The sequence below is a fragment of the Triticum urartu genome, chromosome 7 (genome assembly GCF_003073215.2).
Source record: "Triticum urartu cultivar G1812 chromosome 7, Tu2.1, whole genome shotgun sequence".
Lineage (NCBI taxonomy): Eukaryota > Viridiplantae > Streptophyta > Magnoliopsida > Poales > Poaceae > Triticum > Triticum urartu.
In genome coordinates this window covers 82,475,616-82,493,276 of record NC_053028.1, presented here as the reverse complement: position 1 = coordinate 82,493,276, position 17,661 = coordinate 82,475,616, and the positions used below count along the sequence as shown (strand labels likewise).

General features: G+C 44.7%; 1 pseudogene; it reads right to left on the bottom strand.

Annotated features, from left to right (window-relative positions):
- Positions 1–16,336, bottom strand: part of LOC125518427 — a 54,870-nt pseudogene extending 38,534 nt beyond the window's left edge.
- Between the last annotated feature and the right edge of the window lie 1,325 nt (positions 16,337–17,661).

Here is a 17,661-nt window from a genome sequence, read left to right as displayed (position 1 = left end):
GTATCTTGTCTAGTAGTAGTATTAGTTGTATATGGAGTAGCAAGTTTTGCCTCAGAGACCGCAAAAGCTATGTTTTTTCTCAATTCAGATAGCTAAGTGGAAAACCACGTCAAGTTCTATTTTAATACTCTATTTCTCAATGCAATTGGTTTCATCTGGACTACATCATAGAACCACCAATAAAGGACACTCAAAAAATATATAGAGAAGCCTAGGGTTCCTATCCTTGAGTAGCATCATTATAGATGAGTAGATCTCCTAAAGGTGTCCTAAGCACCTGTTGTTACTCTTGGAAGCAATGCAAACATGTAAAAGCACTAGCGAATCATGTTAAAGCTAACCCCTACTTTTGACCCTCAACTATAACAACCGCATGCAGTACAGAGAAGTGTTGATGCAGGCATCAAACATTATAATGGCTGAATTTGATCTACTCCAATAATTTTCTCAAGTTACATGATCAGTTGTGCTTGACTGAAAATTTTGACAGGAAAATTTTGGCTGAAATTTTGACTGGAGTAACAAAGGCATAACAGTACAAATTACAGGTGTAGATTTCTCTATTCAACAAACTTCCTATCAGTCCAACAATGTTTCTGAACCTAAACTTTTTCAGTTAACAGAACCTAAACCTGAAAATGTTCAGTTAACAGAACCTGAACTTTTTAACCTTCCCTCTCCCTTTAAGGCGAATGGGATGTTGCACAATATTGTGAAGGTGTAGCACTGCTCAATATTGTAAATTGATAGCAACAGTAGATCAGAAATTGCTTCTACTCTAGGTGAGGATCACAAATTATCCAAAGATTCAATTAACTTCTGTTAACATTCAGTTCACTGATGAACTTTGGACATTGAGGGACACATTCAGTTAACTTCTGTGTTAACTGAATCTTTTTTGCAACATTTCTGCAGAGTACATGATGCATCTTTGGTGTTTTTACATTAGAACAGAAATGTGATTCTAATGCTAATGCATCTTTGTACAGCCTTTTTCCTGGATTATTTCTCTAGCTTTGTATCCACTGACTGAATTTCATCCACAGCTTGAGAACCAGAGTAAACTACTGTACTGAGAACAGCAAATTAGACGATGGCGAGAGGGGGGGGGGGGAAGGCGAACCGGTGCAGCTCACCGAGAGGAAGACGATGGCGAGCTCGTGCGGGGCCGGGGTTGACGAGGTGACGCGGATCGACGGTGAGGCCGCGGTGGCCGGGGGTGGAAGAAGGCGCAGACGCCGTAGACGGTGGAGGCGTCGGTGTCGTAGAGGCGCCGGAGACCTTGCCCTGCGAGACAGAGAAGGGGCCGTCAGCCCCGGCGCAGGCGGGGGGCAAGAGGAGGAGGAGGAGGAGGAGGAAGGGGAGGAGGAGGGTCGGGGGGGCGTACGGTGCTGCGTCACTGCTCGGCGCCGACGGCGAGGAGGAAGGCGAAGACGTTGAGGGTCGGGGCGGCAGGGGTGGGGGCGCGGGGGCGGCGGGGTGGAGTCCGGCGGGGGTCGGGGCGGCGGCGTCGTGGGTCTGGCGAGGGAGAGAGGGACGAAGGGGATGTCGCGAGGGAGAGGGAGGACTTAGCTATAGGGGGAAGCTTACTAATGGCGCACCATTAGAAATATTTTTTTAGATAGCAATGGCGCACCCACCGCCGGTGCGCCATTAGAAATCTTTTTTTTCAGATAGCAATGGCACACCACCAGGCCGGTGCGCCATTAGTATATTTTATTATTATTATTTTTTTAAAAATGAATATGAATATGAAACAGTAATATTTTTTTATAAAAATAGTAATAATTGTTGTTAACAACAATTGTAGTCTACAATTTATTATTATTATTTTTTAGAAAATGAATATGAATATGAAACAGTAATAATTTTTTATAAAAAGAGTAATATATTTTTTAAAAAATATCATCAAATTTGTTATTTGAAAATATCATCATCGGCGGCGGTGGAGCGGGGGAGTCGAGATCGAGATGGAGGGTGCGGGGGTGCTCGTCGGCGGCGGTGGAGCGGGGGAGGGTGCGGTTGGGACGTCGGCGGTGGTGGAGCTAGCGGGGGAGGGTGCGGGTGGAATCGAGATCGAGATGGAGGGTGCAGGGGGTGCTCGTCGGCGGCGGTGGAGCGGGGGAGGGTGCGGTGGGTCGTCGGCAGCGGTGGAGCTAGCGGGGGAGGGTGCGGGTGGAATCGAGATCGAGATGGAGGGGGATCGAGATCGAGTGTCCTCATGAATTCAAAAAGTGCCAATGAAATTTAAAAATATTCATGATATCAAAAAGTGCCCATGAAATACAATTGAGAAATGAAGACTACGATTTAAATACAATCGATCTTAGTTAGCTATCTGTTCACAATCTTCTTGCCCTTCTTTTTCGCAAATGGAGTTCTTCTGTGGAACGGACGTCCTTTAGGTAGGGTGGTCCTGCTTCTTCTTCTGGTGTATGCTGCTACTTCATCGTTGTCGTCATGTTCGATCTTCGGGTCACCGTACTTGTCGAAGTCTTGCTCATTGGCTACTCCTTCCATTCCGATGATCTTCCTTTTGCCTCTCCTCACGACAACACGACTGGGCTTTGACGGGTCGGTAATGAAGAAGCATTGGTCCACTTGGGAAGCCAGTACCCATGGCTCATTTTTCGCGGTGACGTTTGTGCCCGCGGTCTTGGATTTGGCTTCGGGTATAACCATGGTGGTGAAATACCGGTCTTCTTTTAGGACGCTCTTGGCCCATCTGACACGGAACATCGGGACCTTCTCTCCAGCGTAGCTCAGCTCCCAGATTTCCTCGATCCTTCCGTAGTATCTGTCCTTGTCGTTACCGGTGTAGGATTCCACCGTTACCCCGGAGTTCTGATAACCATCGCTCTTCATGTCCTTGTCCTCGGTGTAGAATGTGTAGCCGTTGATATCGTACGCATCATAGGTCATCAGGTTGTGCTCGGCGCCCTGTGACAAGGCGAATATGAGTTGTTCTTCCGTGGAAGAATCCTCATGTAAAGGGTATGACAGAAGCTTCTGCTTGAACCAACGCATGAAACATGAGTTGTGCTCTTTGATTATATCTCCGTCCGTCCTCTGTTGGCCTCGGTCATTGTACGTCTTCTCAATAAAGGTTTTGTGCTCTACCACCCAAGGATCGACCACGTCTATGTGTTGTAGCACGACTAGGTTTGCTCTTTCAAAGTCGGCGAGTCGACCCTCGAAGTCGACATGTATTTCGCGGCGACCCTCACGGTGACCCCATCCAGCGAGCCTGCCGAGGTGCCTGTTGACGGGAAGACCAACGGGGTTCTTGAAGCCTAGATAATTCGTGCAATAGGAGATGCACTCTTCGGTCAGAAAGCCCCTGCCTATACTTCCCTCTAGACGTGACATGTTGCGAACGTATCCTTTGATGACACCATTCATCCTTTCGAACGGCATCATGCTGTGCAGGAACGTCGGCCCGAGTTGGATGATATCCTCCATGATATGGATCAGCAGATGCACCATAACGTCGAAGAATGCGGGCGGGAAGTACATCTCAAGCTCGCATAGTATCACCACGATCTCTTCCTGTAGCCTTCTGAGTTGCCTCACGCCAACCGACTTCCGAGAGATGACATCGAAAAAGTTGCATAGGCCAAATAGCGTTTCACGGACGTGCACGTCCATGATCCCACGGATTCCAACTGGAAGTATCTGCGTCATCAGCACATGACAGTCGTGAGACTTCATCCCGCTAAACTTCTGCTTCGCTGGGTCTAGGTATCTGCTTATCTTCCCCGCGTAACCGTAAGGAAGTTTTACTCCTACGAGGCAGGTGAAAAACTGCTCGATCTCCTCCTGACTTAGAGTGAAGCACGCGGGAGGGTAGTCATTTCTGGTCTTCTTGGCCTTTTTGCCTTTGCGACGACTTTCTGTGTCCTGCTTCGCCTCATCATCATCATCATCATCGTCATCATCATCATCATCATCATCATCATCATCATCATCATCATTAGCGTGAAGCTCCTGCCTGATGCCCATTGATTTCAAGTCTGCCCTTGCTTTCGGCCCATCTTTGGTCCTCTCTGGCATGTTGAGCAGGGCACCAAGCAGACTCTCGCACACGTTCTTCGTGATATGCATGGCATCAAGGCTGTGAGGCACACGGTGGATCTTCTAGGACGGCAAGTCCCAGAAAACAGACCTCGTTTTCCATACCTTCAGCAGCGGCTCTGGCGCCTTTCACTTCTTTCCCGGCTCTGGCGCCTTTTGCTTCTTTCCCGGCAATGGGCAATCTTTCCAATTTTTCAACAGCCCATCTATTTCCTCGCCGCTCCTCGTACGCGGGCGTCTTCGGGGTTCGGTTTCACCATCGAACAGATCCTTGCGTTTCCTCCATGGGTCATCGTCGCGAAGCCACCTTCGATGTCCCATGAACACGGTTTTTGAAGACCCGGGATCTCTATCTAGCTGGCGATACGTTGTGTCATCCATGCACCTGACGCATCCAGAAAATCCGTGGACCACCTGCCCCGCGAGATATCCGTAACAGAGATAGTCGTGCACCGTCGTGAGCAGTGCGGCTCTCATAGGGAAATATTCTTTCTCTGCGGCATCCCACGTATTGGCTGGCGTTTTTCACAGCGTGTCTAACTCCTCTTTCAGCAGCCCTAGATACAGATTGATGTCGTTCCCTGGTTGTTTCGGCCCTTCAATTAGCATACTCATGTGAATGTACTTCCTCTTCATGCACAACCAGGGGAGAAGGTGAAGGAAATATGCCCTAGAGGCAATAATAAAGTTATTATTTATTTCCTTATATCATGATAAATGTTTATTATTCATGCTAGAATTGTATTAACCGGAAACATAATACATGTGTGAATACATAGACAAACAGAGTGTCACTAGTATGCCTCTACTTGACTAGCTCGTTAATCAAAGATGGTTATGTTTCCTAACCATGGACAAAGAGTTGTTATTTGATTAACGGGATCACATCATTAGTTGAATGATCTGATTGACATGACCCATTCCATTAGCTTAGCACCCGATCGTTTAGTATGTTGCTATTGCTTTCTTCATGACTTATACATGTTCCTATGACCATGAGATTATGCAACTCCCGTTTGCCGGAGGAACACTTTGTGTGCTACCAAACGTCACAACGTAACTGGGTGATTATAAAGGAGCTCTACAGGTGTCTCCAAAGGTACATGTTGGGTTGGCGTATTTCGAGATTAGGATTTGTCACTCCAATTGTCGGAGAGGTATCTCTGGGCCCTCTCGGTAATGCACATCACATAAGCCTTGCAAGCATTACAACTAATATGTTAGTTGTGAGATGATGTATTACAGAACGAGTAAAGAGACTTGCTGGTAACGAGATTGAACTAGGTATTGGATACCGACGATCGAATCTCGGGCAAGTAACATACCGATGACAAAGGGAACAACGTATGTTGTTATTCGGTCTGACCGATAAAGATCTTCGTAGAATATGTAGGAGCCAATATGGGCATCCAGGTCCCGCTATTGGTTATTGACCAGAGAGGTGTCTCGGTTATGTCTACATAGTTCTCGAACCCGTAGGGTCCGCACGCTTAACGTTCGTTGACGATATAGTACTATGTGAGTTATGTATGTTGGTGACCAAATGTTGTTCGGAGTCCGGGATGAGATCACGGACATGACGAGGAACTCCGGAATGGTCCGGAGATAAAGTTTGATATATGTGATAATAGTGTTTGGTCACCGGAAGGGTTCCGGAAATCACCGGAAGGGGTTCCGGATGTTTCCCGAAATGTTTGGGTACGAGAACACTTTATTTGGGCCAAAGGGGAAAGCCCGCAAGGTTTTTGAAAAGCACAAAAGGAAGTTTTGCGGAGTCCAGGGGCCAGACGCCAGGATCCCTGGCGTCTGGGTCCAGATGCCGGGAACCCTGGCGTCTGGCCCTGGAGTCCGAGAAGGACTCTTGCCTTTCGGGTGAAACCGACTTTGTGGAGGCTTTTACTCCAAGTTTCAACCCCAGGGCTCAACATATAAATAGAGAGGCAGGGCTAGCACAAAAGACAGATCAAGAAACACCAAGCCGTGTGACAGGAACCCCGTCTCCTCTAGTTTATCCTCTGTCATAGTTTTCGTAGTGCTTAGGCGAAGCCCTGCGGAGATTGTTCTTCACCAATACCGTCACCACGCCGTCGTGCTGCCGGAACTCATCAACTACTTCACCCCTCTTGCTGGATCGAGAAGGCGAGGACGTCACCGAGCCGAACGTGTGCAGAACTCGGAGGTGCCGTGCTTTCGGTACTTGGATCGGTCGGACATGAAGACGTATGACTACATCAACCGCGTTGATATAACGCTTCCGCGAACGGTCTACGAGGGTACGTAGACAACACTCTCCCCTCTCGTTGCTATGCATCACCATGATCTTGCGTGTGCGTAGGAATTTTTTTTGAAATTACTACGTTCCCCAACAGTGGTATCAGAGCCTAGGTTTTATGGTTTGATGTTATATGCATGAGTAGAACACAAGTGAGTTGTGGGCGATATAAGTCATACTGCCTACCAGCATGTCATACTTTGGTTCGGCGGTATTGTTGGATGAGATGACCCGGACCAACATTACGCGTACGCTTACGCGAGACCGGTTCCCCCGACGTGCTTTGCACATAGGTGGCTTGCGGGCGACAGTCTCTCCAACTTTAGTTGAACCAAGTGTGGCTACGCCCGGTCCTTGCGAAGGTTAAAATGGAGTCAAATTGACAAACTATCGTTGTGGTTTTGATGCGTAGGTGAGATTGGTTCTTACTTAAGCCCGTAGCAGCCACGTAAAACTTGCAACAACAAAGTAGAGGACGTCTAACTTGTTTTTGCAGGGCATGTTGTGATGTGATATGGTCAAGACATGATGCTAAATTTTATTGTATGAGATGATCATGTTTTGTAACCGAGTTATCGGCAACTGGCAGGAGCCATATGGTTGTCGCTTTATTGTATGCAATGCAATCATGATGTAATGCTTTACTTTATTACTAAGCGGTAGTGATAGTCGTGGAAGCATAAGATTGGCGAGACGACAACGATGCTACGATGGAGATCAAGGTGTCGCGCCGGTGACGATGGTGATCATGACGGTGCTTCGGAGATGGAGATCACATGCACAAGATGATGATGACCATATCATATCACTTATATTGATTGCATGTGATGTTTATCTTTTATGCATCTTATCTTGCTTTGATTGACGGTAGCATTATAAGATGATCTCTCACTAAATTATCAAGAAGTGTTCTCCCTGAGTATGCACCGTTGCCAAAGTTCGTCGTGCCCAGACACCACGTGATGATCGGGTGTGATAAGCTCTACGTCCATCTACAACGGGTGCAAGCCAGTTTTGCACACTTGACGAGCCTAGCATATGCAGATATGGCCTCGGAACACGGAGACCGAAAGGTCGAGCGTGAATCATATAGTAGATATGATCAACATAATGATGTTCACCATTGAAAACTACTCCATGTCACGTGATGATCGGTTATGGTTTAGTTGATTTGGATCACGTGATCACTTAGAGGATTAGAGGGATGTCTATCTAAGTGGGAGTTCTTAAGTAATTTGATTAATTGAACTTAAATTTATCATGAACTTAGTCCTGGTAGTATTTTGCAAATTATGTTGTAGATCAATAGCTCGCGTTGTTGCTTCCCTGTGTTTATTTTGATACGTTCCTAGAGAAAATCGTGTTGAAAGATGTTAGTAGCAATGATGCGGATTGGATCCGTGATCTGAGGTTTATCCTCATTGCTGCACAGAAGAATTATGTCCTTGATGCACCGCTAGGTGACGGACCTATTGCAGTCGCAGATGCAGACGTTATGAACGTCTGGCAGAGCAAAGCTGATGACTACTCGATAGTTCAGTGTGCCATGCTTTACGGCTTAGAATCGGGACTTCAACGACGTTTTGAACGTCATGGACCATATGAGATGTTCCAGGAGTTGAAGTTAATATTTCAAGCAAATACCCGAGTTGAGAGATATGAAGTCTCCAACAAGTTCTATGGCTAAAAGATGGAGGAGAATCGCTCAACTAGTGAGCATGTGCTCAGATTGTCTGGGTACTACAATCGCTTGAATCAAGTGGGAGTTAATCTTCCAGATAAGATAGTGATTGACAGAATTCTCTAGTCACCATAACCAAGTTAGTAGAACTTCGTGATGAACTATAATATGCAAGGGATAACGGAAACAACTCCCAAGCTCTTCGTGATGCTGAAATCAACGAAGGTAGAAATCAAGAAAAACATCAAGTGTTGATGGTTGACAAGATCACTAGTTTCAAGAAAAGGGAAGAGGGAAGAAGGGGAACTTTAAGAAGAACAACAAGCAAGTTGCTGCTCAAGTGAAGAAGCCCAAGTCTGGTCCTAAGCCTGAGACTAAGTGCTTCTACTGCAAAGGGACTGGTCACTGGAAGCGGAACTACCCCAAGTGATTGGCGGATAAGAAGGATGGCAAAGTGAACATAAGTATATTTGATATACATGTTATTGGTGTGTACTTTACTAGTGTTTATAGCAAACCCTCAGTATTTGATACTAGTTCAGTTGCTAAGATTAGTAACTCAAAACGGGAGTTGCAGAATAAACAGAGACTAGTTAAGGGTGAAGTGACGATGTGTGTTGGAAGTGGTTCCAAGATTGATATGATCATCATCGCACACTCCCTATAATTTCGGGATTAGTGTTGAACCTAAATAAGTGTTATTTGGTGTTTGCGTTGAGCATGAATATGATTTGATCATGTTTATTGTAATACAGTTATTCATTTAAGTAAGAGAATAAATTGTTGTTCTGTTTACATGAATAAAACCTTATATGGTTACACACCCAATGAAAATAGTTCGTTGGATCTCGATCGTAGTGATACACATAATCATAATATTGAAACCAAAAGATGCAAAGTTAATAATCATAGTGCAACTTATTTGTAGCACTGCCGTTTAGGTCATATTGGTGTAAAAGCGCATGAAGAAACTCCATGCTGATGGGCTTTTGGAATCACTTGATTATGAATCAGTTGATGCTTGCGAACCATGCCTCATGGGCAAGATGACTAAAACTCTGTTCTTCGGAACAATGGAGCGAGCAACAGATTTGTTGGAAATCATACATACTGATGTATATGGTCCGATGAATATTGAGGCTCGCGACAAGTATCATTATTTTCTGATCTTCACAGATGATTTGAGCAGATATGAGTATATCTACTTGATGAAACATAAGTCTGAAACATTTGAAAAGTTCAAAGAATTTCAGAGTGAAGTGAAAAATCATCGTAACAAGAAAATAAAGTTTCTACGATCTGATCTTAGAGAAAAGTATTTGAGTTACGAGTTTGGCCTTCAGTTAAAAACAATGTGAAATAGTTTCACTACTCATGCCACCTGGAACACCACAATGTAATGGTGTGTCCGAACGTCATAACCATACTTTATTAGATATGGTGCGATCTATGATGTCTCTTACCGATCTACCACTATCGTTTTGGGGTTATGCATTAGAGATAGCTGCATTCACGTTAAATAGGGCACCATCTAAATCCGTTGAGACGACGCCTTATGAACTATGGTTTGGAAAGAAACCAAAGTTGTCGTTCCTTAAAGTTTGGGGCTGTGATGCTTATGTGAAAAAGCTTCAACCTGATAAGCTCGAACCCAAATCGGAGAAATGTGTCTTCATAGGATACCCAAAGGAGACTGTTGGGTACACCTTCTATCACAGATCCGAAGGCAAGACATTCGTTGCTAAGAATGGATCCTTTCTAGAGAAGGAGTTTCTCTCGAAAGAAGTGAGTGGGAGGAAAGTAGAACTTGACGAGGTAACTGTACCTGCTCCCTTATTGGAAAGTAGTACATCACAGAAAACTGTTTCAGTGACACCTACACCAGTTAGTGAGGAAGCTAATGATGATGATCATGAAACTTTAGATCAAGATACTACTGAACCTCGTAGATCAACCAGAGTGAGATCCGTGCCAGAGTGGTATGGTAATCCTGTTCTGGAAGTCATGCTACTAGATCATGATGAACCTACGAACTATGAAGAAGCGATGGTGAGCCCAGATTCCGCAAAATGGTTTGAAGCCATGAAATCTGAGATATGATCCATGTATGAGAACAAAGTATGGACTTTGGTTGACTTGCCCGATGATCGGCAAGCAATTGAGAATAAATGGATCTTCAAGAGGAAGACGGACGCTGATAGTAGTGTTACTATCTACAAAGCTAGAATTGTCGCAAAAGGTTTTCGACAAGTTCAAGGCGTTGACTACGATGAGAGTTTCTCACTCGTATCTATGCTTGTGTCTGTCCGAATCATGTTAGTAATTGCTGCATTTTATGAAATCTGGCAAATGGATAAACAAAACTGCATTCCTTAATGGATTTATTAAAGAAGAGTTGTATATGATGCAACCAGAAGGTTTTGTCAATCCGAAAGGTGCTAACAAAATGTGCAAACTCCAGCGATCCATCTGTGGACTGGTGCAAGCATCTCGGAGTTGGAATATACGCTTTGATGAGTTGATCAAAGCATATAGTTTTTTACAGACTTGCGTTGAAGCCTGTATTTACGAGAAAGTGAGTGGGAGCACTACAACATTTCTGATAAGTATATGTGAATGACATATTGTTGATCGGAAATAATGTAGAATTATTCTGTAAAGCATAAAGGAGTGTTTGAAAGGAGTTTTTCAAAGAAAGACTTCGGTGAAGCTGCTTAAATATTGAGCTTCAAGATCTATAGAGATAGATCAAGACACTTGATAAGTTTTTTCAATGAGTACATACCTTGACAAGATTTTGAAGTAGTTCAAAATGGAGTAGTCAAAGAAAGAGTTCTTGCCTGTATTACAAGGTGTGAAGTTGAGTAAGACTCAAAGCCCGACCACGGCAGAAGATAGAAAAAGAATGAAAATCATTCCCTATGCCTCAGCCATAGGTTCTATAAAGTATGCTATGCTGTGGACCAGATCTATTGTATACCCTACACTGATTGGCATGGGAGTACAATAGTGATCTAGGAGTAGATCACTGGACAGCGGTCAAAATTATTCTTCGTGGAATAAGGATATGTTTCTCGATTATGGAGGTGACAAAAAGGTTCGCCGTAAAGGGTTATGTCGATGCAAGTTTTGACACTGATCTAGATGACTCTAAGTCTCGATCTAGATACATATTGAAAGTGGGAGCAATTAGCTAGAGTAGCTCCGTGCAGAGCATTGTAGACATAGAAAATTGCAAAATACATAACGGATCTGAATGTGAAAGACCGTTGACTAAGATTCTCTCACAAGCAAAACATGATCACACCTTAGTACTCTTTGGGTGTTAATCACATAGCGATGTGAACTAGATTACCGAATCTAGTAAACCCTTTGGGTGTTGGTCACATGGCGATGTGAACTATGGGTGTTAATCACATGATGATGTGAACTATCAATGTTAATCACATGGTGATGTGATCTAGATTATTGACTCTAGTGCAAGTGGGAGACTGAAGGAAATATGCCCTAGAGGCAATAATAAAGTTATTATTTATTTCCTTATATCATGATAAATGTTTATTATTCATGCTAGAATTGTATTAACCGGAAACATAATACATGTGTGAATACATAGACAAACAGAGTGTCACTAGTATGCCTCTACTTGACTCGCTCGTTAATCAAAGATGGTTATGTTTCCTAACCATGGACAAAGAGTTGTTATTTGATTAACGGGATCACATCATTAGTTGAATGATCTGATTGACATGACCCATTCCATTAGCTTAGCACCCGATCGTTTAGTATGTTGCTATTGCTTTCTTCATGACTTATACATGTTCCTATGACTATGAGATTATGCAACTCCCGTTTGCCGGAGGAACACTTTGTGTGCTACCAAACGTCACATGTTGGGTTGGCGTATTTCGAGATTAGGATTTGTCACTCCGATTGTCGGAGAGGTATCTCTGGGCCCTCTCGGTAATGCACATCACATAAGCCTTGCAAGCATTACAACTAATATGTTAGTTGTGAGATGATGTATTACGGAACGAGTAAAGAGACTTGCCGGTAACGAGATTGAACTAGGTATTGGGTACCGACGATCGAATCTCGGGCAAGTAACATACCGATGACAAAGGGAACAACGTATGTTGTTATGCGGTCTGACCGATAAAGATCTTCGTAGAATATGTAGGAGCCAATATGGGCATCCAGGTCCCGCTATTGGTTATTGACCAGAGAGGTGTCTCGGTCATGTCTACATAGTTCTCGAACCCGTAGGGTGCGCACGCTTAACGTTCGTTGACGATATAGTACTATGTGAGTTATGTATGTTGGTGACCGAATGTTGTTTGGAGTCCGGGATGAGATCACGGACATGATGAGGAACTCCGGAATGGTCCGGAGATAAAGTTTGATATATGTGATAATAGTGTTTGGTCACCGGAAGGGTTCCGGAAATCACCGGAAGGGGTTTCGGATGTTTCCCGAAATGTTTGGGTACGAGAACACTTTATTTGGGCCAAAGGGGAAAGCCCACAAGGGTTTTGAAAAGCGCAAAAGGAAGTTTTGCGGAGTCCAGGGGCCAGACGCCAGGGTCCCTGGCGTCTGGGTCCAGACGCTAGGAACCCTGGCATCTGGCCCTGGAGTCCGAGAAGGACTCTTGCCTTTCGGGTGAAACCGACTTTGTGGAGGCTTTTACTCCAAGTTTCGACCCCAGGGCTCAACATATAAATAGAGAGGCAGGGCTAGCACAAAAGACAGATCAAGAAACACCAAGCCGTGTGCCGGCAACCCCGTCTCCTCTAGTTTATCCTCTATCATAGTTTTCGTAGTGCTTAGGCGAAGCCCTGCGGAGATTGTTCTTCACCAATACCGTCACCACACCGTCGTGCTGCCGGAACTCATCTACTACTTCGCCCCTCTTGCTGGATCGAGAAGGTGAGGACATCACCGAGCCGAACGTGTGCAGAACTCGGAGGTGCCGTGCTTTCGGTACTTGGATCGGTCGGACGTGAAGACGTACGACTACATCAACCGCGTTGATATAACGCTTCCGCGAACGGTCTACGAGGGTATGTAGACAACACTCTCCCCTCTCGTTGCTATGCATCACCATGATCTTGCGTGTGCGTAGGAATTTTTTTTGAAATTACTATGTTCCCCAACAGAAGGTTTTACATCCACACAAACACAGGCCAGGTGCTATGTGTGCTTCTCTTGCTGCCAAACGGATTGACTCCATCGGTGCTCGCGCCCAGCACGATGTTCCTTGGATCCTTCCCAAATTCTGGGTTTTCGAAGTTCAATGCTTGCCACTGGCTCCCATCCTTAGGGTGACTCAGCATCTTGTCTTTTTTATTTTTCTCCGGATCATTTGCGTCATCTTCTCGCTTCTTCTCCTCCCTATCCGCGTGCCAATTCAGGAGCTTTGCTACCTTAGGGTCCGCGAAATACCGCTGCAGACGAGGAGTGATCGGAAAGTACCACACCACTTTTCGAGGAGCTTTCTCCCTCTTTTTGTATCGAGTGACGCCGCACACCGGACATATGGTAGACTCCGCGTGCTCGCCCCGATAATTGATGCAATTGTTCATGCACACATGGTATTTCACGTGCGGTAAATCCACAGGACACACGACTTTCTTTGCCTCCTCGAAACTGGTCGGGCACTTGTTCCCCTTGGGAAGACGTTCGTGCCAGAATGACATGTTCTCGTCGAAGCATGCGTCGGTCATTTTGAGTTTTACCTTCATCTCCAAAGCCATGAGCGTTACTTTCAGGCGGGTATCCTCGGGTCTGCATCCTTCATACAATGGAGTAACCGCGTCTATATCCAGTTGATCCAGCTTGGCTTTCTCTCGGGCGGCAGCTCTTGCGTTATCCGTCTGCTTGAGAAGCAGCTCTTGAATATGAGGGTCCTGCACCTAGCCCATTGATGGTACATCGTCGTCTGCTCTGCCGGCATCTTCATCTTCATGATCATGCCCTTCGTCTGCTCCGGCGTCTTCCTCATCATCATGTCCGGCATCTTCTACATGATGACTGTGTACAGCATCACCGTCATGATCATGTTCTGGAGATTCTTCGTCTTCTCGCCCACCCGAGCCGCGGTGGTTGTCTTGCTGCCCTTCCTCATTTCTTGCCCGGCCCCCATGGACGACTTCATAGTCATCTTCATCACCTTGCCACTGATAGCCATCCATGAAACCACACAAGAGCAGGTGGTCCCGCACCTGCCCGGAATCTGGGTCCGCAATAAGGCTCTTCAGCTTCCATCTACGACACAGACATCTTATCTCCGTCTCGTTCTTTTGAAGCATCTCGGCCTTCGCGGAGCTCAAAAACCTATTCACGATGCCTTCGGTCATCGTGCAGACCATGGTCACCTGCGGGGTAGAGCAAAATGATATTTTAGAACCAAGAAATTTTTTTGGCATGACTTTCCCTAAAAATAGAAGCAAAAAGAATGCATAGTGCCAAAATTCTCGCCGAAACGGAAATGAATCAACATTCCGGCAAAATATTGGCAACTATCGCATTTCAAATACCGGTACCTGCAAACACAAACATATATGCAACACCACAAACATATGCAACACCACAAACATACATAAATCTAGCCAGGCCACAAAAAGTGCATGTGCACGTTGTTGGAGCGAGCTAGGGAGAAAAAAAGTAGATCTACAACATGAAGATAGCTTTCCCCTTACTTACCTATCAAAAAAGGTAATTTCACCACTTAATATTGATGAATCTATGGTGCAAATGAGGTGAGGAGGAGGAGGCAGCCGACAAGCTTGGAGAAGGAGGTGGAGGGAATCAAGTGGGGAAAGTGAGTGTGTAGGTGTGGCTGTCCAAAATATCTAGCTGGTCCCAGGTTACTAATGGCGCACCACACAGCCATGTGCCATTAGTAACCCAACATACTAATGGCGCACCTCCTGGCCGTGCGCCATTAGTAGTTTTGCAAAAAAGTAATATATATATATATATACATACTAATGGCGCACTTTGGAACGGTGCGCCATTAGTAGTTTTACAAAAAAAAGAATAAAAAAATACAGTAGTGGCGCACTCTATGGCTGGTGTGCCATTACTAGTTAGAACTATTAATGGCGCACTTTGCCTGGATGCGCCATTAGTATGGTTGGAAAAATGAAAAAAAAATTGTTACTAGTGGTGCACCTTGTGCCTGGTGCGCCATTAGTGTCTTCCACACTAATGGCACATCACCACATGGTGCGCCATTAGTATATAGTAGTGGCGCACCACTTCTCTGGTGTGCCATTAGTGTCAATTTCATCTATAGCCCTTTTCCTAGTAGTGTAGAGTTTGGATGCCCTCCTAGCACAACATACCGACCCTCGACCCCTCGGCGATCCTCGACCCCTCGACGAGCGTCGACCCTCGAACCCTAGGCGATCCTCGAACCTCGACCCTTGACCCCTCGGTGATCCTCAAACCTCGACCCCTCGGTGACCCTCGACCATCTACCCTAGTTCCCGACCCTCGACCGCTCAGCGATCCTCGACACCCTCATTCCAGATAATAAGAAGAGGAAGAAGAAGAAGAAAAAAGAGGAGAAGAAGAAGGAATAGAGGAGAAGAATAAAAAATAGAAGAAGAAGAAGAAGAAAGAGGAGAAGAAGAAGGAATAGAGGAGAAGAATAAAAAATAGAATAATCTCCTCTCTTTTTATTCTTCTTCCTCTTCTAATTTTTTCTCTCCTCTTCTTCCTCTCCTCTTCTTCTCGTTCTTCGTCTCCTTCTTCCTCTTCTTATTTTCCTTTTTCCTCTCCTTCTTTTTCTTCTTCTTCCTTCTTCCTTCTTCCTCTTTCTTCTTTTTCCTTATTTTCTATTTCCTCTCCACTAACCTAAAATCAACTAACCTAAAATCGATATCTACTAACAACCTAAATAAAAAAAATTAATACATATATGAAGAAAAACATGCTATGAACATCCAAACATATTAGCCACATCCATACATACATATAGCCACATACATAAATAAATTATATATATGAACAAAAAAATTCATCATATAAAAAAATCGACATATAAGAAGAAAAAATGCAGAGAGCCGGGGTGGCGGCTCACAGCGGAGACGGCCGGCGAGGGCCACGGCGGGGGCGGCGAGGGCACGGCGACGGCGACGGTGGTGGCTGGCCGGGGCACGGGTGGCGCCGGCCGGCGCGCTCGGGGGCGGGGCAGCAGGGGCGGGGGCAGGGGCGCGTGGGCTCGGGGACGGCGACGGCGATGACAGGGCACGGGCAACGGCGATGGCAGGGCGGCGGACGGTGTCGGTGCAGCCTAGCAGCATCGATGTCGTTGGCGTCGTCGGGGGCAACTGCGAGGTGAGAATGAAATTTTTCACAAGTGTTTGCTTATATACCCAGAGCATTGGTCCCGGTTGGTGACACCAACCGGGACTAAAGGGGCATTGGTCCCGGTTGGTGCCACCAACCAGGACCAAAGGTCAGTTTTCAGCAGCCCAAAGGGAGGAAGCAAAGACCTTTGGTCCTGGTTGGTGGCACGAACCGAGACCAAAGGTGGGTCTTCATCCCGGTTTGTGGCACCAACCGGGACCAAAGATGGGCATTGGTCCCGGTTGGTGGCACAAACCGGGACAAATAAACTGGCACGGCGGTGGTGTGGTGGGAGTTTAGTCCCACCTCGCTAGCTGAGAGAGCTCAACACCTATTTATAAGCTGCGTTGCGGCAGAGCTTTCGAGCTCCTCTCTAATTTGCAGGCAGTACTTGCCTACCCACTTCACTGCCATGTTGGGCCTATTGGGCCTGCGGGCCTGCATCCGGGCCCATGTACAGATGGGTTTCTAGTCGTATGCAGGCAATGTGGCCCAGTAGGCGGCATTTTTCGTAATTTTTTCTAGTATGTTTGTTTTGTTTTTTGCATTACTTAATTTTCTTTTGCTTTTTGATTTATTTTTAAAATTATTTTTGCCTTTAGGTCACAAAAATTATAAACTTTCTATTAGTGCCATTAGTTTTCAAATTTAAATAGTTTAAATTTGAATTCTTTGAAATTTGTGTGAATTACTAGTTTTGAATAACTTCATTATAAAAATAGATTTTTTAGTGATTCTTTTTCCTGCTATTTAATATTAATGTATTTTATCATTATTTTCAAAAAAAGATTTTGTTATTTTAGTTTCTATCAAAAAATTGTTTATGAAAATTCTTTTTGCTATTGAAGTTTCTAACAAAAAAATCTTTATGATAATTCTTTTTTCTATTACTGTTTTGAACAAAAAATACTTTGATAATTTAAGTTGCATAAATTTTATAAAAAATTAGTTTAAAAAATACTAGAGGTTTATAAAATCTTTTTAGTTGATTCTTGCTATTAGAGTTTTATAAAATCTTTTTAGTGGATTCTTTTTGCTATTGAAGAGTATTATAGTTTTGTATTAGTTGATCATAACAGAATATTTTAATTGATTATTTTTAGTTCATTCTTTATGGTATTAGAGTTTCATAAAAGTTTTCTAGTTCATTCTTTTTGCTATTAGTTCATTCTTTGAGCTAAATGACCCTGAAATTGAAAAGCACTTCAAATGAACTGTGAAAGGGTTGAAAGTTGGCATGGTATGATCATTTCACCCACATACACTAGTAGAAAACGGG